At 42.8% G+C, this 24,010-nt stretch overlaps 1 protein-coding gene across 12 annotated transcripts in view; it reads left to right on the top strand.

Moving 5' to 3' along the window:
* The window catches only part of CAMK2B (calcium/calmodulin dependent protein kinase II beta), a 3,372,251-nt gene that overhangs the window by 697,490 nt on the left and 2,650,751 nt on the right, over nt 1-24,010 (top strand). The gene's annotated exons all lie outside the window — the stretch shown is intronic.

The raw sequence follows: 24,010 nt of genomic DNA on the forward strand, positions 1-24,010 counted from the left end.
GGACTGGGTGTTCCTGTTCTTGTTGGACTGACATTTCTGTTCCTGTTGTACCTTCAAATGGTTGGATTAAAATCTTTAATATTGAACTTGGGAGTCTTTCTATATTAATCATCTGACAACTTAACATTGTGGTTCATGTTCTGCTTGTAGTAAGGTGGATTCTGCCAATGAAACTGTGATTAATAAGTAAATGCATGTTATAAGGTAGGTTTTATGTGTAAAAGTTGTTAGGTGGTATATTATATCCAGTTAACTGTGATTTTCACCAGTCCAATAGTATGTAGTTCAGGCAGAGAGACTGGTAAAATGTAAATTCAGAACCAACAACTTAAAAGCATGTATGCTGAAGCCTGACAAAATGAGATGGCTTAAACATTCTGAAAACCTAGCTCTCAGGTGTTCTGAATTACCTGGGACCAGCTGTTTCTAGAGGTAGCTGCAAGAGTAGCCCTGAGTACCCAATCTGGATGCTTGTAGACCAGATATTTGCAGTAAAGGAACCTCTGATGTTCTTGTTTCACTGTTGCAGTCATCACATTTGAGTTATCCCTGCTGGGGTAGCCCTCAGCCGACCTAAATACCAGAGACTTAGTATTTCTGCATCGGTTGCTGTCACTTGAAGACTGATGTCAGGTTGTTAGTGGTATAAAGAAAGGCAGCCGACACTATTACATCAGTCTTTCTTGTCGTGGTGCCTGAAGCATAAGCAGTTTGCACGAGTGCCAGTCGGCTGCTACCGGAGTTTCATTTCTGAATTGAAGTTGAAGTCTTCGAAAGCTAAGTACCCCATTGGGGATCCTTTTTTCTTGCCCTAACTGATGTCAGAAAAAGTTAATTGTTTCACGTGTGGAAAACAAATACCACATCAGGACTTCCAGTCCTACTGCGTCACTTGTTTAGGCCCAGACCACGACGTCCCTAGTTGTCGGTTCTGTGCTTTAACGCCATAACTATTCGTCATTGGGCCCTTATTATAGCCAGATATTTCCATTTACAGTCCTCGAATTTCGTTATGACTTCTGTAAGCTATACAACAGCAGACCTTCCGAAAGAAATGCTGATTTGGCATAGTGGTATGTTGCTCTGACTGTAGTACACAGGGTCCTAAGTTCAAGACTTGGCAGTGAAATGCATGGGCAGACTCTAAAGATTTACAGGAATTAATGCACTCTACTGGTCAGGTAACTAAACACACTTTGCACTGTGGTTTTGATGCCCTAGAAGTTTCTTGCAGGGCAGCAGTCACTGGATCCGTCATTAGATGACATGCATGGCTTAAGGAACAACCCCTGCTAGACCATGTCAAATCAAAATTGTTGAATGCACCTTTGCACAAAGATAATGTATTTGGTACTAAAGCAGAAGAGGTGTTAAGAGATGGAAGAAAAAGCAAAATCTATGCAGACTATTAAAGATTTCTTATAGTATCCCTCTAGGTTTAGCAGGCATTTTCCTTCCAAGCACTGTTTTTTACCTGCACCTAGTAAACAGGGCCAGTATATGCCCCATAGAAATAGACCCCCAGGACAGCAGTCCCATGGGTTGCAGAGATCTAAGCAGTGCACTGCCTCCACTTCAAAACCAGGAAGTTCTAAGCCACCCCCTTATGGTAAAAACTCACAATGACTCACCCTCTCCCGACCTCACCTCTGCCCACAATCACGTACCCCTAGGAGGAAAACTCTCCTATCAATCAAGCACCTAGGCCACCATTACCAAGGACCAATGGGTTCTGAACATTGTATCTCAGGGGTACAAATTCTCCTTCCACACCCTTCCAACCCCAGAAGGGTTCCCAGATCTACCACCAAATCAGTGGGCAGAGGCTCTAAGCAAATACACATACCCTGCTGTCCTTGGGAGCAGTAGAACATGTTGCTGCAGAGCAGATAGGCCAAGGCTTCTACTCCAGACTTTTTCTGGTACCCAGAAAAGAGGGCACCTGGCACCCCATCCTCGATCTATCCATTCTAAGCATCTTCCTGGTGATCCCAAAATTCAAAATGCTCACCCTCCAGCAACTGCTACCCATGCTGTCCAAGGACGCTTGGCTAGTCACCCTGGACCTAAAAGAGGCCTACCTCCTCATTCCCATCAGGGAGCCCTGCAGAAAATATCTTTGCTTCAGGACAGGATCTCAACACTTTCAGTTCTCTGCACTTCCATTTGGCTTATCTACTGTTCCCAGAGTTTTCACAAAATGCCTGTCTCTGGCCATTGCTTTTTGCAGACAAAGAAATATTCAAATTTACCCCTACTTAGATGACTGCCTTATTCAGGCAGACAGCCTGGAAAAGCTGCTCAAAGACCTGGCCTTTGTAAAGAACCTACTAACCTCCTTGTGGTACACAATCAACAAAAAGTAATCCAAACAGGTACCCAGCAAAAGGATTATCTTTCTGGGAGCAAGTCTGGACACAGCATCCCACATGGCATGCCTAACACCAGAGAAACAAAGTTTCCTATCTGCTTACTTTTCTCAACTGGCCACCAGGCCCCAGCTTTCTGCAAGGGAAATCCTGCAAGCCCTGGGGTTTATGGCATCTTGCATAGTCCTTATCCATATGCCAGACTGCATATGAGGAAACTTCAGTAGTACCTAAATAGCCTTTGCTGTCAACACTTTCAATATCTGGAAAACTTTACCTATTATTCCTTTTCTGAGGGAGGAATTTCTTTGGTGGGTAACACCCTGCTCTCACAACAAGGGACTGCCCTTCTCCCCACACCCCACTGCTCAGACCCTTACCACAGACACATCCGACTACGCTTGGGGTGCACACCTGGACTGCAGGTGCATACAGGGTCAATGGAACCCCCAGCAACTCCCCCTGCACATCAGTCTAAAAGAGATGATGGTTGTGCAGCAAGCCTTGATAGCTTTCAAACCCCTTCTCTCTCCAGGGGATCTCCTGATCAAAACAGACAACACCACAGTGATGTGGTACATCAACAAGCAGGGAGGGACTCGCTCCTACCTGCTGTGCAGGCTGTCCATGACCCTTTGGTTCACAGCCTCTTCCATGCCCCTACACCTGTTAGTACAATACCTGCCAGGCTGTCAACTCCCTGGCAGACCAGTTAAGCAGAAAACTGTTGGACCCCCATGACTGGCAGCTCAACAGAAACACCTTCTTACTAATAAGTCAGAAATGGGGAACCCTGGAGGTCGACCTCTTTGCCTGCCACACCAACCATCAGCTCAGCAGTTTCTGCATCAGGGAGCATCACTGCATGGCATGGAAAGTGGATGCCCTGTCCTTCCCCTGGGTAAACCTCTCGGTCTATGCCTATCTTCCCCTGACTCTCATTCCCAAGGTACTGATCAAAATAAGGGAGGAAACACCAAGGACCATTCTCATAGCTCCAGACTAGCCCAGACAGCACTGGCACCCCTTGCTGTGCAGCCTGTCCCCATTGCCCCCATGGAATCTTCCCTAAATTCCCAACCTCCTAACCCAGTGGGAAGGGGAATTCATGCACCCCCAATTGCAGACACTCAGTTTGGTAACTTGGCTTATAACCTGATCCCTGACCAATCTGCCCTCCTCAGTAAACAGGTTCTGGATGTTGTCCAAGAGGCCAGATGCCCTAGCACCAGAAAGAGGGCTAATATGGTACAGCCCTCCATCCCTCTTCCTGTATTACTTGGCTGACCTACTACACAGTGGTCTCTTTATCCTCTATAAAAATTCATGCCTTTGCTATTTCTGCTCATTTTCCCACTGAGCAGCCTCTTTTTTCACACTCTCTGATCAAGCAGTTCTTCAGAGGGGCTAACAACTTGAGGCCCCCTAGAAGGGCACCAACACCGGCTTGGGACCTTAACTTTGTCATGGCTCATCCTGCCTCCATTCAAACCAGCTTCTTCTGCAGAGCTAAAATTTCTCTCCTGGAAGACGGCCTTCTCTTGGCCATCACTTCAGCTAGAAGAGTCTCTGAGCTGCAAGTACTCATGGCAGTAGAACCCTTCATCATCTTCCATGCGGACAGGGTATCCCTCAGAACTAATCCATCCTTCATGCCCCAAGGTGGTATCCAATTTGGATCTCAACCAATCCATCCAGTTTCCCACCTTCTTTCCTAACCCTCAAAACATGGGGGAAAGGATTCTGAACTCACTATATGTGCACATACAGCTCAAACTATCTGGACAGGACTAAACCATTCAGAAAATCTGATCAACTGCTGGTTAGCTTTGCTTCAGGGACAGAGGGCAAAGCCATCTCCAGACAAACCATTTCCAAATGGACAGCACACTGCATCCATTTCTGCTACAAACAGCATGGCAAGCCTCCCCCCAAGGGAGCCAGGACCCACTCCACCAGAGCAGCCTCCACCTCTGCAGCATTCCTCAGAGGAGTCCCCACCAGGGATATTCTGGAGGCTGCCACCCGGACATCTGTTCACACCTTCACCAAATATTACCACCTGCCTTTCTTTTCTAAATCTAGGGCAGGTGTTGCCTCTGCAGTCTTGCAGGGCATGCTAGCCATCCCCTAGCTTCCTTGACTGCCTCCACCCATATCCTCAGCTTTGGGAATCTACCCAAATGTGATGACTGAAACAGTGAAACACGAAGAACATAGTACAGTTGTGTACACTTATCATAAATGTAGATGTTCGAGTGTATTCACTGTTGCAGTCCTGGTTTCCCTCCCTCTTTCCCTCGTTTTCCTTTTTGTTACCATTCTTCTTTGTTGTTCTCCTTTCCTTACAAGGGACATATTGGTATATTTTTTTCCATTGGTGGGGTCCTGCCACTAGAGCCTGGCCTCCTACTTTGGGGGATCCTGACTGGTTAGGGCAAGAAAAACTGATGTAATGGCATCGGCTGCCTTCCTTTATACCACTGACAACCTGACGTCAGTCTTCAAGTGACAGCAACCAACGCAGAAATACCAAGTCTCTGGTATTCGGGCTGTCCGAGGGGTACCCAGCAGGGATAACCCAAATGTGATCACTGCAGCAATGAAGACACCCGAACATATACATTTATGGTAAGTGTACACAACTGTACTTTCTGACTACAGATGTCACAGCCAGTTGGAGTGTCACTTTACTGCAACTAATTTGCATGATACTGGCTAGCCTCTTCCTCCTTTCATTTCTCATGCCTGCTAAATATGCAGCAGCAGACATGAGATGACTCGTACCTTTTATTACATCTGCTTAGTCTACCAGGAAGAGGGTCTTGGTGAGTACCTTCACGAGGAGAACCCTGTTTTTCACAAAATCTTACCAAGATGACAGTGATGTGTAAACTGTATTTATATAGCATATATCATGGACCGAAGTAAGAAAAAATAAAAATAAAAATAGCTGGGTGCACAAGACCCAGGATACAAAAGCCCCAATCCTTGTAGGCACACTGGTGCTAGGACTGGAAAATATGACCGTGTAGAATCCTCAAAATACAAAAACATTCCTACAATGAGGCCAGGTCAGGCCCAGGGGAAGGATGGTCCTCCTGCTGTAGAAGGAAGTAGTGGTCCACAAAAATCACAAAAACTGTTAGCCCAAAGAAGAGCCATAAAGATGATAAAGTGGACTGTTGAGGGTAAGAAAGAAAAAAATGATGTATTGTTACTGTTGCGCAAAAAGCCCAGAATTTCCAGACACAAGATATACAAAACGATTAAGAGAGAAAGTAGAGGAAAGAAAAAATACTTCCACAAGAAAAACTGTTAGAAGCTTCAAATAAAAATTGTATTCATTAATGCAACAGATTTGTGAAAAACAGTATATAGATCAAGAAACTTCGATCTGTTTGGAAAAAGAAGCATTTGAGGAAGTGAGAAAATATAAACAACAAAACCTAGAGATTTTTGAAAAATATAAAAAAAGAAATATGGACATGGGAAGGAGAGAGAGATTTAATATGGTACAATATTTATGCAAAGGAGAAAACCAAATTAATCAATATAAAGAAGGCAGCCCCAAAGATGCTTGAAGAGAAATACAGGCATCCAGATACGGAAAATTTCACAGTAAAATAATATCACAATGAAGGTCTGTAGAAAAGAAGATTAGTAAAGTAGAAGTTAAAGAAATAGAAGATGAAGTTGTGGAGTGCCTGTGAAGTGAATGATTTGGTGCATCTAACACAGATTACATCACAGCATAATGTAGCGAGTCTGCAAAGTAAGGTGAAGCGGGTAGATCAGGAGACATCTGAAGAAGAAATGTGGACAAGGAAAAGAGAGATTTAATATGGTGTAATATTTATGCAAAGGAGAAAGCAAAACTAACCCATACAAAAAGAGTAGCACCAAAGATATTTGAAGAGAAATGCAGGCAAAGGAATCCAGACATGCAAAACTTTACAGTACAAAAAATAAGACCGAGGAAAAGTAGAAAAGGAGATTAGTTATGGAGACGTTAAAGAAATGGAAACTGAGGTTATTGAGTACCTGCTACATGAAGAATTCAATGTAGAAAATGTAATATAGAAAGCACCACAACAGGATAGAGCACTTGATATACAAATTAAGGGGAAACCAGTGGAACGGGAAACAATTGGTCAAGTGCCCGTATGAAGATATTTTGGAGCCTTCCACAGGAAACCCAGTGTAAACGTTCGCTTGAAGCTGGACAGCAAGGGGAGGAACAGGAAACTGTGGAAACAGGAAACTGTGGAAACTCTAATGCAGTCAATGTTGAGGAGTGTTAGGCCAGTGAGTTCCTTCCTATGTGACAGAGCAACGAATGGCGCAAGATGAAATTGAAGACAATGTGCCACAGGAAGATGCTATAGAACTTAGTATAGAATGCCCACAGGAAATGTGCCCTCAGTTTAGAAGAAAATGAGCTAAGAGAAGAGTTGTTTGATTTAATAGATATAGGCATATTAAAATCAAGGAAAGAAATAGACTGCAGACAGTCAATAAAACCCAAAAAGTCAGAGGACAGACAAAACATATGAATACAGTAATTAGGACTGTCCATAGAGATTCATGCAATATAACAGAAGTAAACAGGATATATTACTGTGCAGCTAAATTAATAACTGATAAAGTTCTACCACAAAAACACGGAGTAGTAAGGGAAAGGAAGGGTAGAAATCGAATATCATCATGGAAGTATCGAATAGAGAAAACTATAAAGCAACTAAGACAAGAAGTGTCGCTGTTAGAATAATATAGAAGGGGGAACAGATCAACAAAAAAACTAAGAAAGAATTAATGAAGGCAATGTGCAGTATTAGAACGGACCAGGATCTGTCATGCACTATCGCAAATTAAAAATCTCAGCACAGTGGGAAAACTTAGAAGATATATAGATACACATAAAGGAAAAGTACAAAATAAGTAACTTAATGGTGACCCAAAAAAGTTTTACAGAGAATTGGGAAACAAGGTAAAAGGAATTGAAAGACCACCAAAAAAAGAAGTACATACATTTTGGAAAAGTGTTTATGAAGATCCTGTGGAACATAACAAGGATGCTAAATGGATAGAAGTAAAAGAAAGAATAAGAAGTTTAAAGGTACAGGATATGAAATCGGATGAAGCAACAACCAGAGAGATTGAAACAAAGTTAAGAAAAGCCTATAATTGGAAAACCCCAGGCTCAGATGCAGTACCTAACTTCTGGTTAAAAGTATTAACATCTTGCTCAAATGTTTAGCTATGAGTAAAAACTATTTATATAACAGACACCAATCTGGTTAACAGGAAAAACAATGCTCCTGCTTAAGAGTGAACCTGCAAGCTACCCTAAAAACTATACCCCACATATTGTCCATGTGGGTATGAATGACCCGAGATGCACCTCCCTGGACTACATGAAAAAAGACATGGTGGAGTTCTCGGATTATGTGGCCCAGGCAGGTATGACCCTAGCCCTGAGGAGCATCCTACCATTGACTTCAACAGTTGGCTATGTTTCTGGCATCATTCAAAGGGAATCCAGTATCTGTCTGCTTGGGATGACATGATTTCAGACCGCGATGCTTTGCCAGAGATGGCCTCCATCTGTCACACCTGGGTTTACGGGTACTGGCTAAGGCTTTTGCCACCCCTGTAGTGCCTTTTTTAGGTGGTGTTCCAAAGATCAAATTACCACTGTAACAGCTATAAATAAATGCAATCTGAGGGTCATGCTGTTCAGTGCTAGAAGTCTAAATCTCAAGATGCACTCGCTCGAAGCATTCCTCAAAATGGAGAACATCAGCATTTGTGCTGTAACGGAAACCTGGTTTAAAGCAGCAGAAAGCACCCCTGCGCTACTAGGCTATAACTCATTCCACACCTTTCTGCCCTGAAACATAGACCAAAGCTGCAAAGGCGGTGGTGTCTCCATATTCCTAAAGGATATGCACACCTCCAGACTAGTAGCCCAGCATAACGCATCTAAGATACTTCAGGTGTGACTAACATTGGGTAAGATGGAGATCCAGGTCATAGACTGCTGTAGGTCCCCAGCCATATCCCTAGACTCTCCACTATAGCTCTCGTTCCTAAGCACCCTGGAATCTTTCAAGGTCCAACCCAACACTCTCTTACTAGGAGACTTCAACTACCCCTCCATCATCTGGTAAAACTATTCAAGTACCAATACACTGGCCTAACACTTCTTGGAATTCATCTATTCCAATGCCCTGGACCAGGTCATTCTGACCCCAATAGAGGAAGCAACATCCTTGACCTGGTTATTACTAACATAGGTGACCGTTGCTCTACACGAATAGTCAATCCCTTCCTGGTCAGATCCGACCATAAACTAATCACCATGGAAATCCACATCTCACCCCCCCCCCCCCCCGCAAATGTAACCACCTTGAAAAACTTCTCCAAAGCTGACTTTGGACTCCTAAAAATAGAAGTGGCTAACTTCACAGCACCCATGCCAATGGAAAATAGCTTCATGACTGCCAAATCATACACCAGTGCATGTACGGACATGTACATAAATGCATGGAACTAGCCATACCCAGCAGAACCAAGACGCTCCCCTCCAAAAAAGGTAGCCAATATGGTGGTCCCCTGTCATTAATAAACTCTACAACAGAAGGAAGAAACTGTTATAGAAAAGTGAAGTCCCAAGACTTGGAAAACTCCCTCATTAGCCTCAACAAAAAGATGAGATCCCTCATCAAATCCTGTCGAGCCAGCTATGAAGGCACTAAAAACAATCACAAAGCCTTCTATAGCTATATCAAGAACATCCACGGCAATACCTACATTTGCTGTGAGTTACTGCACAATGGGACCTTCTATATTGAGCCAACAGATATTCCCAACTTACTGGTCGACAGAGTTCAGTGCCAGCTTTACCCCCCCCCCCAAAGGACCAATCACAATACCGGAAGAATGCCAGGCACCCAGCTTTACTGCAGCACAGGTTAAAGCTGCGTTGTCCAAGGCCAAGATTACAGCTTCCATGGGACCTGATAATATCCCTGACTGTGTTCTACATGAACTGCAAAGTGAACTGGCACCACATCTGTTTGCCCTGTTCAGTCACAGCCTCACCTCAAACTTTGTCCTACTGAATGGCACAATGCTGCAGTCATCCTTCTCCATAAAGGGGAAGCGACTACAGACCCTGGGAATTATCACCCCATTAGCTTGATGGGTCTGATATGTAAAGCTATGGCACACATTATCATGGAACTAATTAACAAAGATATAGGAAATCTCTAAACTCTAGACCCCACACAATTTGGCTTTTTGAAAGGGAGATCATGCCTGCTCAGCCTGGTTGACTTTGAGTCAGTCACCAGGGCTGTGGATGAAGGTAAGGTAGTGCATTACAGCCTACCTCGATCTGACCATGGCCTTTGATACCATTCCTCATTCAGGAATTATTGATAAACTCCCCAAACTAGGCATCAATCCCTATATCACTAGGTGGGTTGCAAAATGGCTCACAGATAGAACACACAGTATGAAAGTAGCAGACTCCAAGTCAGGCTGCCAATCAGTTATGCATGGAGTCCCACAGGGATCGGTCCTGGGTCCTCTCCTGTTCAACATCTACTTCTCAGAAGTCCAGGCCAACAGAAAGGGACTCTGGCTGACCAAGTTCGCAGATGACTGCAAGCTGGGAGCCATTATTAACTCCCCAAGTGATGCAGACATCCCACAGAAAGGACTCACTGAGACCAATGACTAGTGTCAAAACCATGGCCTTAAGCTTAACACCAAAAAAAGCATTGTCATCCCCTTTGGTAAAAACTCAGTTCCCACTAATTACCACACGAATGGGAGACCACTGAACACTGAATGTGTTATAAGAGATTTGGGGACGCAGGTTGCCCGCAACCTCTCCTTCAACCACCACATTGCCACTGTGGTCAGAAAGTCGTCCTATGTGGCACATCTCATTACCAAGGGTTTTGTATCCAGAAAGAAAGAGGTCATCGTCTGTGTCTACTCTTCCCTCATTAGACCAATCATAGAGTATAATGCCCCATTTGACATGTACCTCACTAGACACCTGCAACAGCTGGAGAGACCACAGATGTATCTCACGAAGAGGATCGTAGGCATTAAACACATCCTACACAGGCAGACTCAAAAGACTCCATCTATTCTCTTTCTCATATCGCCTAATTAGAGGCGATCTCTGCTCGACTTACAAAGCCATGTCCGACCCAGCTCTATTAGAAATGCTACATCTACAGAAATCAACTTGTAACAAGAAAGTGCACCAACTCACAACGAACCACAATGTCCAATCCAGTAACAATAAAGACTCTCCTCCGTATACAGGCACAATTCCACCAGGGTACTTCTCCAAGAGTAATGGTAATCCAAAAAACGGAAAACATTGGATAATATTTTGTATTTTATTGTATAAACACACAAATCAAACAACCTGATTAAGCGCTTTCATCTCCTTCACAGAGACTTCATCAGAATCAGTTTGAAACAGTAAATTCTCCATTTAAATACAATCAGTTAATTAATCAATTTTATTCAATTATTACTTTATTGGCTGGCAATTCTAAAATGTTTATAAGACATATAGTTTGATAGTAATACGCAAGGAAAAAAGCAGTAAATAATTAATTACATTATGGTGATATAATGTTTTATGTTTAAAAATCTACAGAAATCCCAATCCCTTCGCAACACATGCTCCAGACACCTCAGCCTCATTATCACAATCAACAGAACATGCTGGAGGGACAGGTTCCTCGCCCAGAGACTGCCCATGTTCTGGAATATACTTCCCATACATGTCAAGCAGAGCACCTCGCTGTCCCTCAAGAGAAATCTTGATGAGTTGATGGGTAATAGAAAGTTCACCCCAGGGATCACTCCAGTGCCTCTACTTGATAGAGGCACTGGGAACTAACGTCGGGCGGCATGATGCCAGGGCATTTCTATGGGCTAGGCTTGTAAAGGCTCCAGGGCCATTAGCCCTAGTACACACCTATGAACCTATGAATAACTTGCCTTCTGACAATGAATAAACTATACACTGGAATTTATGTCAACAGAGTTTATAGTCCTTTAGAAGAAAACTCAGTTATGGCAGTAGAACAAAAGGGCAGTAAAAGAAAGTCATATGGAACAAAGGATCATTTGTTAAATAAAGACATAGTGGAGAACTGTAAAAGGGGAAGAATCTAATTATGGTATGGATTGACTATAAAAAAATTTGATAATATCCCACATTCATGGATGAGTGCTTAAAAACGTATAAGATGCACCCTAAACTGATTGACTACATTACAGTGACCATGAAAGAGTGGCAGACCAGTTTGCAATTGTCATGATAAAGGAGAAATTATTATTCTAGGGATAAAAATTCAAAGTGGGGATATTCCAGGGTGACTCTGTTACAGTTTTTATTCTCTCTTGCCCGTAACCTATTAAGCTGTCTACTTAACAGCTTAGGCCATGGCTATAATTTGGGTCCTAGAAAATAACAAAGTGTAAAGACTTACCTTCTCTTTGTCGATTTAAAACTGTACAGCTCATCAGATGATGAACTGAAAGCACAACTGCAAGTTGTAAAATCTTTTTGAGATGATATAAGAATGTCATTTCGCCTTGATAAATGTACAAAAGCAACCTTTAAAGCAAGAAAACTGCAACACCAAGAAAACATCAATTTGTTACAAGAATGTGATATAAAAGAACTTGGGCAAGAGGGAGTGTATGAATATTTGGGAACTGATGAAGGATCAACAATAAAACATGAACAAATGCGAACAAAAAGTACTAAGGATCACTTTAGAAGACTAAAAATTAATCCTGAAAACAGCATTGATGTCTAGGAACAAAATCCAGTATATAAATGAATTTGCTCCTTCTGTCCTAACAAATTTTGAAGTGATTGACTGGCCCCTAAATGTGTTGGATAGATTAGACAGGAAAACAAGAAGGGATGCTTCATGCTCACCAAATGATTTATAAAAATCATTGCATACTAAGATTATATATTCCCCATTCCAGAGGGATGGGTCTCCATGAAATTGATTACATGTATAAATCTGCAGTCGTGGGACTGCACACATCGGCAGACCTCACAAGACCCAAACATAGTGAAAGTTTTGAAAAATGAGGAGAGTAAATCTAAAATGACTTCTCTGCTTAGTCTAGCAGAAGCATGTCGGCATCTAGCAGGAATGGAAATCAAACCAGAAGTAGATAAAAATCAGGTAACAACTAAATGTCCCAAAAAACAAAAGGAAGAATATAAGGTGAAGGACCAGATGAGAAGGCAAAAATATGGAAAATGCATTTATATAGTTCCAAGTATAGAAAACTTCTGGAAGAACCTTATGTTGATAAGGAACAAATGCAGGAATGGTTAAAGAGAGGCAAATTGAAGCAAAGATATGAAAGGTTAATATTGGCAGCCCAAGGGCTGTGTACACTTTGTGTTGCAAAGTCCATTGAACATGTCGGAGAAACAGACAAATGTAGAATTGGAAACAGTTGCACACCTTGTTGCTGGTTGTGACATACTAATTGCTGGTTGTGGCATACTAATGGCAGAAGGACTGTATACTGAAAGGCATAATGTGGCAAGATTGTTGCACTGGAGATTGTGCAAACATTATGGTATTGAAGTGGCTGAAAAACACTGGATACATGAGCCACAAAGCATCATAGAAAATGATGAAGTTTACATCACATGGGATCACCCATTACCAACAGTTCAAAAGATAGATACTAGAAAACTGGATGTAGTGGTCTATGGAAAGGCAAAAGTAGCACTGATCATTGAAATCTCTACACCCAGTGACTACAGTGTCTTGGGTACAGAGACATAGTCATAAAATATCAGAATCTGCAGGCAAAAATTAGAGCAATGTGGAAGAAAGATACCCAGACAGTTCCAATAGTAGTAGGAGCAATGGGTCTTATGAAGAAGAATCTGCAATCGTATTTAGATATGTTACCATTACATGTAACCCCATGTGAATTGCAGTAGGAGTCATTACTGACCACATTGCAAGTGCTGCGAAGAGCACTTCTGGCTGACATGAAAGATTGAAACAGTACTAATTTCATGAACTTTAATTGTACTTTGACTTAGGAATGGGGTCTATTCCCGTCATGGTATTAGAAACCCAAAAGACTTGGAGAAATAAAAAAAAAAAAAAGGAGAGGGATTAGCTGCTCATTTGCAGCAGAGCAGTAGCTGGCCTGCTGAAGTTTTCAAGACTGGAGTGCAGAAGCGCCTGGTGACTGAGCAGTGGAAGAGTGTTGCCAGGGTGGATTTGGTGCTAGATGGTGTAGTGGTATGTTGCTGTGATTGTAGTGCACAGCATCCTGGGTTTGAGACTTGGCAGGGCTGATTATTATATGAACCCTTACCTCTATTCTTTGACTTTCTAGGGGTGGGAGGTTGGTATAATGGCTAAGATATTTACCTTACGGACACAAGGTACAGGGTTTGAGTCTTACATGGGGTGATTGGCTAGGCTTAAAATGGCCCACAAGGGCAGTTAGCCTAGTACTAACCTATGAACCTAACCCTTATCATTGGACTGGGTCTGCTTAATATAAACCGTAATAGCTTAATATAAACCGTAATAGCATGCAAGAGGGATCATCGCTCACAGGAGGTCTGAGGTTTTTCTCTTTGGAAGGAACTTCAGTGCAATCAGACCCAGAGTAAATTATTTCTATTTTTTTTCTAATCTTCTTAATGTGTTGCAGAGAATATATGAGTGTAGATATTTTGTTTTCTAATACAGAACCACCTTCCTTTCTCACATGCTGTATAGTTCAGCTTCTCAAAGCAAATGTCCATGATTTTGCTTTGTATTTGTTCTTAATGATTGTCATTGCACTGGAGAGGAAGTGTCCAAGAGGTCTAAACTGTTTTTTTCTGTCAAAGTGTTACTTTCATTCCTTCCACCTTAATTTTCTTACTGAGACTCTGAACAAGTTATTTAACAAGGGAGTGCTCTCTACTTAACCCCTGAAGAGAGATAATTAAGTGGTTTTACCTGGCAAAATAAACAATTTACAACACAACTCTAACTGCCCAGTAGTTGGCAAAACGTTCAGCATTTCCTTTCATAGTTAGTGTTCTACAGAAAATATGTGGATGTTCTTCATCTCACATTGCTGCAGTCCTAACACTTGGGTAGTCCGCTGTCCCTCGGTCGGCCCGAATATCAGAGTATAAGGCTGACGTCGGTCAAGGCGCATTTGACTGACATCAGAACGTCAGGGTACAAATGCGCATGACCGATGTCATATCCTTAGTCTTTTTTGCCGCATGGTCCGATGCAGAAGCAGTGTTGCAAGTGCCGTTCGGCGTTCTGAAATTTTTCGAATTCGGAGTTTCAGACCGAAGTCAGAGTTGGTTAAGTACCCCGTTGGGGAATATTTTGGTTTTTTCTTGCCTCAGTGGTTTACCGGACGGATGTCAGAAAAAGTGAATAACTGTATTTCTTGTGGGAAACAGATACCGCATAGGGATTACCATAATTTGTGTATACCTTGTTTAGGACCTGAGCACGACGTTGTTGGATGCCGCTTTTGTGCTAGGTTTAATAAACGCACTATAAAGCGGAGGTTGGATTGTGCAAGGTTGGTCTTTGGGAAGCGGTGCAATTACAAAATGCCGTCGGATGCTCCGACGCCGGCTTCCTCAAAGAAGCGCAAGGACAAGGCAGTTAAAACTAGGTTAGAGGAGTCGTCCGAACCGGACGCCAGTTCTTTAGAGGTGTCAGTGGAACCGGTGGTTCCGACGGAGGCCTCTGGAGTCCCAGGGAGAAACTTTGATTTTACAGGATGTGGCCTCCCAGGAGGCAGGGCAGGCTGTAGGGGCTTCTCAAGTAACTGTACTCCCCTCCCTTCCTAAGGGGTCTAGGCCCTCTTTCTACTTCCAAGGCTTCTCCTAGAGGCAGGTCTAGTTTAGCTTCTGTGGGTGTCACTCCCAGTTCTTCAGGTGCTGTGCCCAAGAAGCACATGCTCAAAATGGCAGAGGATTTAATTACTTTAATTAGAGGCTCTATGCCCCCTCCTGATAAGAGGCCTAGGATGGAACCTGTGTTGGGAGATTATGAGCAGGCTTGGATGTGTCTGAGTCTTCGGCTGAAGACTTGCAGGAGTATTCTCATTATTCTGATTCTGATGTGGATGATTCTACTCCTTCTGCTTCTCCTCCTGAGGATTTTTCTTTTCAGAGACCCTTCACTCCATGAGAGAGCATTTTAAATGGGAAGGTCAGGATTTCTCTGACTCAGGAAAAGGCTTAGGAATTTTGTTTTACCCCAGCATAGGCCTTTAGCTATACCTCCTGTTCTGAATGTGGTGGAAGATGTGTTTGCAGAGGCTTCTCTTAATCCTGATTCTTTGCCTCCTGCTCCTGTTAAACCAGATAGGTATTACAGGGTGCCTGAAGCGCATAAGTATCTTTTTAAGAGCCCTAGGGCAGACCCAGAAACTGTTAGCCAGGGGCCTAAGGGTGTTAAGGCTTCTGTTGTCAAGAATCCGGTTCCTGCAGATAGAGGCCAGGGCCTTGGATAGATGGGGAAAGAAAGTTTATACTTCTTCCACTCTAGCCATGAGAGCTTTGAATTGCCAGTTTCACATGTTGAAATATCAAAATTATCTCCTTTCTCAGTTGAAATCTAAGGTTGATGCTCTAGCAGAAGGTATTGACTGTAAAGAGTTACAAGATTTAGTGCATGTTTCTGAACAGGTGGGTAAGCATTCTTTGCAATGTGGTTTTGATGCTGTACAGGCCTCGTCTAGGGTGGCTGCCACTGGGTCAGTTCTTCGCAGGCATGCCTGGCTGAGGGATCAAAATTTATCTGACCATGTTAAATCTAGGATTTTGGATGCCCCTTTGCAATCTGATGTCTTGTTTGGTTCTCCTGTTGAGGCAGTTTTAAAGAAAATGGAAGACAAGGCTAAGTCTATGCAGACTGTTAAAGATTTTTTGCAGGTTCAGCCTCCAAAGTTTAGTAGAAATTGGCCTGCTAAAGGGTGGACGTATCCTTCTTATGATTCCCAGTCTAGGGGTAGATCTAGACGTGGCAGGGGCAGAGGTCAGGGCTCTTTCAGGCCCAGAACAGGGAGTTCTCCTGCACAGTCTTCGAGTGAGGGCAGGGGTCAGTCCTTTCGTAAACAGACCCAATGACCTACCTTTTCAGCTGCCAGAACCTTCTCGCCTGGCAGCACCTTTGGGAGGAAGGTTGGCACTTTTCAAAGAAAATTGGAGTTTGATTACCCAAGACAAATGGGTACTGGATATCATACATCACGGTTACAGGTTTTATTTCCATACCTTGCCTCCCTTCAAAGGCATGCCAGACATTCCTCCTCAACAAAGAATAGAGGCTCACAAGCAAATTTCACTGCTACTCCAAATAGGGGCCATACAGCCGGTTCCTATGCCAGAAAGGGGCCTAGGATTTTATTCTCGCCTGTTCCTAGTCCCAAAGAAGGGAACACGTGGAGACCAATTTTGGATTTATCTATCCTCAACACTTATCTGGACATTCCCAAGTTCAAGATGTTGACGTTGCAGCAGCTTTTACCTTTGCTGGGCAAAGATCATTGGATGGTAACTTTGGATCTCAAGGAGGCTTACCTTCATGTTCCTATCAGACTAAGTTGCAGGAAGTATCTGCGTGTTCGAGCTGGGACTTCTCACTATCAGTTCTCTGCATTGCCCTTTGGCTTATCTACTGCCCAGAGTGTTCACGAAAGTTCTGGCTCCAGTGATAGCTTTCTTCAGGCTAAAAGGAATACAGATCTATCCTTATTTGGACGACTGCCTGATTCTGGCTCAAGGAAGGGAAGAGCTTCTTCATCATTTGGAATATGTGATAGCAGTGCTAAGATGCCTGGGGTATTCTGTGAACGAAATAAAGTCCAGTCTAGTACCCTCTCAAGACATGTGCTTTCTGGGTGTGAGACTGAATACAGCATCCCAGATGGCCTTTTTAACCCCGGACAAACAAAAGAGTCTATCCCTTTACTTCCATCAGCTATCTCATCAGTCCGGGCTGACTGCAAGGACAGTCCTTCAAGCCTTAGGGTTCATGGCATCTTGTATTCTGGTGCTTCCCAATGCCAAACTGCATATGAGGAAGCTACAATGGTATCTCAAAAATCTGTGGACACAGCACTGCCAGGATCTGGACACTGTCATTCAAATAATACCTTGCATTCAAAAGGAATTTTTGTGGTGGGCTCAGGAATGTCACCTAAACAAGGGACTCTCTGTGACCCGGCCAGAGGCGAGTCAGATTTTAACAACGGATGCCTCAGACATAGCTTGGGGAGCTCATCTAAATGGAAAGTGGATACAAGACAAGTGGCCTGCCAGACTACAACATCTACATATCAACATGAAGGAGATGTTAGTAGTCCAGTTTGCATTAATAGCTTTCAAGGATTTACTTCTTCCAGGGCAGGTGTTGATTCTAACAGACAACACAACTGTCATGTGGTACATCAACAAGCAAAGGGGAACACATTCTTATCCTCTATGCAGGCAAGCAATGATTTTGTGGGAGACTGCTCTCAGTTTACAACTAAGTCTTCAGGCAAGGTTTCTGCCGGGAACACAGAACTCCTTAGCAGATGTGTTAAGCAGACAAATCATGGATCCCCACGAGTGGAAACTGGATCTTCATGTATTTCAGAAATTGACAGTGTCCTGGGGAACTCCAGACATAGATCTGTTCGCTTCTCCACTAAACCACCAGCTGCCAAAGTTTTGCACAAAGCGGTTTCATCCCACAGCTTGGAAAGTGGATGCTCTTTCTTTCAGTTGGAAAAATCTTCATGTGTATGCCTTTCCACCTCTGCCTCTCCTCCCAAAGGTACTTCTGAAGGTCAGACAGGACAAGCCAAGGATGATTTTGATAGCTCCAGATTGGCCTCAACAGCACTGGTACCCACTACTGAGAAGTCTAGTACAGAAGCCTCCATGGCCTTTGCCTTTGATTCCACATCTGTTGTCCCAGGAGGACAGTCATTTGCTCAATGTCAAACTTCACTCTCTTCACCTAACAGCATGGCATATTCTGTTTTAAACCATAGAGGGTCTCAACTTCCACAACAAGTTTTGAATGTGATTTTGGAAGCTAGAAGGCCTAGTACAAGGAAAGTGTACGCAGATAAATGGAAGAGATTTTTATTTTGGAGTGCAGCTAAGGATTTGGATGTTTCTGAGCCTGATTTAAGTGTGGCTCTTCAATATCTTACTGAGTTATTGGACAAAGGTTTGTCCTTCTCTTCTATTAAGATTCATGCTGCAGCAATTTCAGCTCACTACGATTGTGACCCACCATTGTTTTCTCATCCTTTATTCAAGCAATTTCTTAGAGGGGCAAAGAATATAAGACCCCACGAAGAGCTCCTACTCCTGCTTGGGATCTCAATTTTGTGTTGGAGAAACTCACTCTACAACCTTTTGAGCCTGCAGCTACTGCCGAGTTGAAATATTTGTCATGGAAGACTGCTTTTTTGTTGGCCATTACCTCTGCAAGAAGGGTTTCTGAATTGCAGGCCCTTATGGCAGTTGAGCCTTTCTTAATTTTCCACAAGGATAGGGTATCTTTACGTACTAATCCTTCCTTTATGCCTAAAGTGGTTTCTAGTGTGGCTTTAAACCAAACTATTCATTTGCCTACTTTTTATGCAAATCCCCAAAATAAAGGGGAAAAGATTTTGCACACTTTAGATGTTCACAGGCAGTTGCGATATTATTTGGACAGAACTAAAGGGTTCAGACAATCTCAGCAGTTATTAGTTTCTTTTGCTTTGTGCTCTCAGGGCAAGCCCGTGTCAAAACAAACTATTTCTAAGTGGATTGGATTTTGCATTGCTTTCTGTTATTCCCATCATGGCAAAGAGATTCCAGCTGGGATTAGACCTCATTCCACTAGGGCTACTGCCACTTCAACAGCTTTTTTGAGGGGGGTGGCTACTAAGGATATTTTGGAGGCAGCCACTTGGAGTTCAGTGCATACCTTCTCTAGGCATTACCACCTTCCATTGTACTCTAAATCCAGGGCTGGTTTTGCCACTGCTGTGTTGCAGGGCATTTTGGCAGCTCCTGCTTCATTATAGTTTAGCCATCCTCCCTTACCTCTGCTTTGGGATTCTACCCAAGTGTTAGGACTGCAGCAATGTGAGATGAAGAACATAGTACAGTTTTGTACCTACCATAAATGTAGATGTTCAAAGATCCACATTGCTGCAGTCCAATTTACCTCCCTCCTTCCCTCTGTTGTTTGAGGTGGTTGTGTGGGTTGGGTTATCCATCTGAGGTATATTGCATTTTGTATATTGCATTTTGTATATATTGTATATATTATACATATTTTTGGTGTTAGGCTAGTTGGTTGTTTAGTTGTGGTCTATGGGTTTTGACCTTTCCTTTTAGGGTCTTCTGACATCTGGGGCAAGAAAAGACTGAGGATATGACGTCGGTCATGCGCATTTGTACCCTGACGTTCTGATGTCAGTCAAATGCGCCTTGACCGACGTCAGCCTTATACTCTGATATTCGGGCCGACCGAGGGACAGCGGACTACCCAAGTGTTAGGACTGCAGCAATGTGGATCTTCGAACATCTACATTTATGGTAGGTACAAAACTGTACTTTTTCTGGTAAATCGCTAAGGTTTACAGTCACTAAATAATGAGAGATATTTGCGTGTCAATTTTTTTTATCCTTCAGAAATGCATATTGCAAAATCTGTACCTTCCTGGACTACATGAAGAGAGACATGAAAGCGCTCTCTGATCACGTAGCCCAGGCCGGTATGACCCTGACTGAGTAGCATCCTGCCCTCACCAAGAATGATACCACGGTATAAAGAAAAATTCTCAATTTCAGCAATTGGCTAAGTTTCTGGTGTTATTCAAAGGGGACCCACTGTCTGTCTGCCTGGAATGACATGCTCGACAAGCCACGCTGCTTCGCTAGAGACAGCTTGCAACTTTCACCCTTAGGCTTTCGAATACTGGCCAAGGCTCCTGCCACCCCCATAGTGCCTTTTTTAGGCAAGGCTCAAAAGACAAACCCACCGCTATAAATAGCACAAGTAACAAAAAACTGAGGGTAATGCTACTCAATGCCAGAAGTCTAAACCTCAAAATGCATGTACTCGAGGCACTCCTCAGTATGGAGAAAATCGATATATGTGCAGTAACAGAAGCCTGGTATAAGGCTCCAGAGAGCACCCCAGCACTACCAGGCTACAACTCGTACCATACATTTCGGCCACAGAACCCAAACTGAAATACAAAAGGCGGGGGCTTATCCATATTCATCAAGGATACCCACACCTCCAGGTTAGTGGCACAGCATGATGCTTCAGAGATCATCCACGTGCAACTAACAATGGGCAAAACTGCAGTTCAAATTGTAGCTTGCTATAGATCACCCACCATGTCCCAGGACCCCCATTCCACATTTCTGGAAACACTGGGAAACATAAAGGTCCTACCAACACCCTAATATTGGGTGATTTCAATTACCCAAACATTAACTGGGAGAACTACTCCAGTACTAACTCCCTTGCCCAACTTTTCCTAGAATTTATAAACTCAAATGCCCTGGTTCAACTGGTCAACACTCCCACCAGAGGTGACCACATACTGGACCTGGTCATCACCAACATGGGCGACTGGTGTTCCACACCAGAGATCAAGCCCTCGCTGGTTAGATCCGACCATAAACAAATCACTTTGGATATCCATATTCCGCCCCCACCCCAGACGAGAAAACCACCGTGAAAAACTTTTCAAAAGCAAATTTCACATTACTTAAGACCGAGGTGGAAAGTTTCAAAGCCCCCATGCTGAAGGATAACACTGTCCAAGCTGCAAAATCCTTTACTAATGCATTCTAAGGGCAGCTACAAGAATGCATGGATCATGCCATCCTAAGCAAAACCAAGACTCACTACTCCAAGAAAAGGAAACCAGTCTGGTGGACTCCTGCCATAAACAAGCTGTACAATAGAGGGAGGAAACTAATACAGAAAAGAGTAAAATCCCAAGAAGGGAAGACATCCCTGATCAGTATCAGCAAGAAACTACGATCCCTCATAAAATCCTCCAAGGCGTGCTTTGAAAGAAAAATTGCCAAGGATTCCAAAGATAACCACAAGGCATTCCTTAGCTGTGTCAAGAATCTAAGTGGCAATGCTCAGATCTGCTCGGAGTTAGTACAGAATGGCACAAAATACACTGAACCGACCGATATCACCAACATCCTGGCAGACAGGTTCAGCGCAAACTTCACCTCCCTCTCACCCCCAAAAGGGCCCATAACCATACCAGAAGAATGTAGAGTCCCTGAAATCAGACACTCAGGTTAAAACAGCCCTCTCCAAAGCCAAAAACACAGCATCAATGAGACTGGACGGTGTCCCATGTTGCGTCCTACACAAGCTCAAAGACAAACTAACCCCTCACCTAAACACTCTGTTCAAACTCAGCTTCTCCACAGGCTACATACCCATAGAGTGGCGCACAGCAATGGTTGTTCCACTCCACAAAGGTGGAGCCACTACAGACCCCGAGAACTATCACCCTATAAGCCTGACTAGCTTGGTCTGCAAGGCTATGGAGTGCATCATCATCATGGAACTCATTAACAGAGACATTGGGAACCTCCAAACACTGGACCCTACCCAGTTTGGCTTTGTAAAGGGCAGATCATGCCTCCTAAACCTGGTGAACTTCTTTGAGACAGTTACCAAGGCTATAGACGAGGGAAAGGTGGTACCCACAGCCTACCTAGACTTCACTAAGGCCTTCGACACCATTCCCCATTCTGGTATTATAGACAAGCTCACCAGCCTGAACATAAACCCCTACGTCACGATGGGTTGCCAACTGGCTCACAGACAGAACCCACATGGTGAGAGTTGCGGGAGCTAGGTCCGACTGTAAACCGGTTACAAGTGGCGTTCTCCAGGGCTTAGTCCTGGGACCCCTCCTGTTCGGCATATACTTCAGAGGTACAAGCAAGCACAGGAGGACCATGGCTGAACAAGTTCGCAGACGACTGTAAACTATTGGCTATAATTGACTCTCTGGCTGACACAGACATCCTCCAAAAGGGTCTCACTGAGACGGATACCTGGTGTCAAAATCATGGCCTAAGCTAAATGCCAAAAAGTGCATAGTCATCCCCTTTGGAACAAACAAAGTACCCACAAACTACCACATAGGTGGTAGTCCCCTAAATACGGAAGACATAAGGGATCTGGGGACCCAAGTAGATAGTAATCTCACCTTTGATAATCACATTGCCAAAGTGATTAGAAAATCCTTCTACGTGGCCCACCTAATCACAAAATGGTTCGCATCCAGATCAAAAGAGGTCATTGTGCCCCTCTACTCATCAGACCCATCATAGAGTACTAAAAACAAAAGATAAGCAATGCTCCACACTGTAAAACTTGACTAAACAATTTATTTAAGACTATGATGGCGACAAAACAACAAACAGAAATACAGAGGACAAGCGCTTTCAGCTATTAAAGCCTTGTTCAGATCCACATTCAAAAACCACTTCAACATAATATAAAGCTTGTATCAGCCAATGACAAATAATATGTAAATATCATGTTTTAGCCTAACCAATGAAGGTGTTTAATGCACCCTTAAAAGCATAATATGAGCTTTATCAAGGAGCTCTTATGTCGTAAGTATTTAGTTTTTAATAATTGCTAAGCCTGATATTGCTCTATTATGTGCTATATTTTTATTAAGTGATCTAAGATTATTCTATATTAGCGCATTTTCATTTAATTTGCCTGAAACTATTTATTTATGTACAAAATTCAAAGTGGCTTAGTGGTAGAATTTTTGCCTGCCATGTGGGAGATCCGGGTTTGATTCCCGGTCAGTGCACTAATTTTAAGCATTTAAACTAGAGACTGCTTTATCAAATGTGTGTAAGATTATTTTATACCAGTGCTCTTTCATTTAATTTGCTTGAAATTATTTATTTGTTTATATAATTCAAAATGGTTTAGTGGTAGAATTTTCGCCTACCACGTAGGAGGTTCTGGTTCGATTCCCAGCCAATGCATTAATTTTAAGCATTCAGATTTTAGCAAATATAAGGCCTACTTATATTTTAACATATGCTTTTAAGGGTGCGTTTTTATTAAGTGAATTTTGCATATTATAGGGATTTTAACTACCAAAGTATTAGAAAATTATATTGGCAAGTAGTTTCTTATATAAATTTGATGTGAACTATTGATCCATACAGAAGAGAAGTTTGATTTACATTTTTATTTCTATTAGCTAGCTTAAGCCAATGATATTTAGGAAAGTGAAGTCTGATTTACATCTTTACCTTTATTGGTTAGGTAAAGTTCAGTAGAATAATCAAGTACACTGGATGATAAAGTTGCTTGTATAAGCACCTTTATTGGTTAGGCTAAAACATGATATTTACATATTATTTGTCATTGGCTGATAGAAGCTTTATATTATGTGGAAGTGATTTTTCAATGTGGATCTGAAGAAGGCTTTAATAGCTGAAAGCGCTTGTCCTCTGTATTTCTGTTTGTTGTTTTGTCGCTATCATAGTC

This window comes from Protopterus annectens, chromosome 9.part0 (assembly GCF_019279795.1).
Source record: "Protopterus annectens isolate FY-2018-M chromosome 9.part0, PAN1.0, whole genome shotgun sequence".
Classification (NCBI taxonomy): Eukaryota; Metazoa; Chordata; order Ceratodontiformes; family Protopteridae; genus Protopterus; species Protopterus annectens.